The sequence below is a fragment of the Hylaeus volcanicus genome, chromosome 8 (assembly GCF_026283585.1).
Source record: "Hylaeus volcanicus isolate JK05 chromosome 8, UHH_iyHylVolc1.0_haploid, whole genome shotgun sequence".
NCBI lineage: Eukaryota > Metazoa > Arthropoda > Insecta > Hymenoptera > Colletidae > Hylaeus > Hylaeus volcanicus.
In genome coordinates, this window is record NC_071983.1 from 417,176 (window position 1) to 419,810 (window position 2,635).

Below are 2,635 nucleotides of genomic sequence, written 5' to 3' on the forward strand. Positions count from 1 at the left end.
GTAGTAGTAGTAGTAGTAGTAGTAGTAGTAGTAGTAGTAGTAGTAGTGGTGGTAGTAGTAGTAGTAGCAGTCATACCAGCTGTAGTATTAATAATAATAAGTGTAATATTGATAATAGAAGAAGTAGATAGAGGAAGTAGAGGATGAGAATGTTGAACTAGATGGAGGAGATGATGAAAAGGCCCTTAACGATACTAGATATACGCTCGCTTAAGCATTATTTAAGTTTACTTTGGACGCAATTAGTTTTTTCCATTCTTCGATATTTGGCTATGTGTACGGCAGAAACTCGGACATATCTCGCGTCTTTCTCTCTCTAAAGGCCGTCCCCCACATTCACACCTGCTTACGCTCTCAGTCTTTGTTTTTCCATTACGTTTCCCACATTCTGTCCGTCTGTTTTCACTTTTTGTCGGCACTACGTACGTTTTGAACGCCGAACTTGGGCAAAAGAAATCGACACGTCGATCTTCCACGTGTCACGTTCGTCTACACGTCTCGTTTACTGTTCACGGGCATTTATTGTATTAGTCTTTCGTTAATTTCCGCATACGGGCGCCATATCAACCCCCAATGATTTTCGTGCTCGGTGCAAACAATTCCGCTGCGTCCCTCTCTGTTCTGCTTCTTTTCCTTCATCTTGCTACTCGTTTCACTTCAGTTCTCGTTTATTTAAGTACCCTTAAGCTTTATCGTTAACTTTAACAGTTAAATTTAGTAGTAATGCGATAATACTTTAATAAGGCCCAGTAAGGCTGCGTGGGTCGCAACAAACTACCCCACTGAAATTTAATATACATTTTTTCTCGTATTAAAAATCACACCGTTCGACGTAACCGAGTCGTCTCGTATCTCGTTTGCGAAAAGTTCGTACGAAAGTGGAAAGCATGTTTTCACCAGTCACGAGTCTCGTTCGAATGTCACCGATCGCGATACGTTTTTGTTTTTTCATCAACGAAACGCACATGTCGTCGTGCAAGTGTGCCTTACAGCTTGTTTATGAAGAAGAAAAACATCGTCGCCTTGGGGCATTCAAGACCCTCTCCGATAATCCCCGATTTAATTATTGTCGCGTTGTATTGTTCGTTAATCGCAATTTACACCATCCCTGCGCGAACAACTCCCACTCGATTATGTCTGTCCGCGTTCAACGTGCTCTGGAGGTGCAAGGTACCCTCCGTGGGGAGCTTCTGGTAACGTGCGTGCGTGTCTCGAACCATTCTCTGATCGTGAAACTCGACGAGTGCTCGTGAATTTGATACAACTGCTAGCGATTTAATTGTATTCGTATAGATATCGTATTCGTGCGTGTACGTTAGTGTTTTTCTCTTTTAATTCGTGTTTAAATTGAGTAATATATGGAATGCCCCTAAGACTATAATACAAGACTTGGCGCGAGCGTGTACGTATCGTGTGTGTATGTGTGTATGTTTGTGTTGTATTTTCTACGGCTGCTCTGTGCCTCTGTGTGTGTTTGCGTGTTCGTTGGAATGAATTGAAATACTTATCATGGAGATATGGTACAGAGCTTTCGTTGACGATAGGAAGATACACGAGGTACGCGTATTAGAAGCGAGAAAGGAAAACTTGATTGGAAAGACCGTTCGGTGAACCGAAGTCATGAACTATGATAAAAAAAAGTGTATAGTCGGTGTAAAAGGTATCGTTACGTGCCAGTAATTAGCGACTGAAGCATATTTGTAATGCGTTTGTTATTGTTTAAGTATAAGAAACGAATTTATGCATTCATAGCAAACGAAGATTTAGGTAAGTCTATGAGAATTCATTTAATTTTCAATTATTATACTTATTTTTCTACATCTGTGAAGATAAATGATACGAAATAAATATCTGTAGTTCACTAATAAATCAACATAGGTGTGACTCGAAGGATCTACAGTGTCTTCCACCGACTATACCCGATAATTTCTATCTGCAAGTTCGAGTCTCGTGTTTCATATGTGTATGTATTTTGATGTTACTTCCGAGTTGCCAGTTCGTGTACAACGCAACGAAATCTTTGAAATTTGCACACGCATGCGACGTTTACACCATAAAACCCAACCCCGTCGTCTCCACACGTATAAGTATAATCGATTAATTAATAATAATAATCATTTTTTCTTTTATCAATTTTTTTACTTTTTTTTTCTTTTTTTTGAACTCTTAAATACTTTCCATCCCGCCCAAATCCCGTCCAAAATGCCACCCCCCATCCCTGGCGCGTCGAATATATTCATCCCTCGCTCGTATATATTTATATTTTTTTTTATATTTATACTTATATTTGTATATATAATATTTATAATATAGAGAGACTTTAAATAGTATTTTTTTGTTCCATTTTGCTAAATCGTTTAGGTACTCTATACTTTCATACGTTTTGCATAAAAAACAAGGCAGATTGAGTTCTTTTTTTTTCCTTTATCGTTTACATCTTAAACATTAACCGCCCGTATTCAAGTATTTATACTTGGCTGAATCACCTCGTGTGTCTATGTGTATGTACATACATACATACATACATACATACATACATTCATGCATACATTCATGCATACATTCATGCATACATTCATGCATACATTCATGCATACATACATACATACATACATACATACATACATACATACAT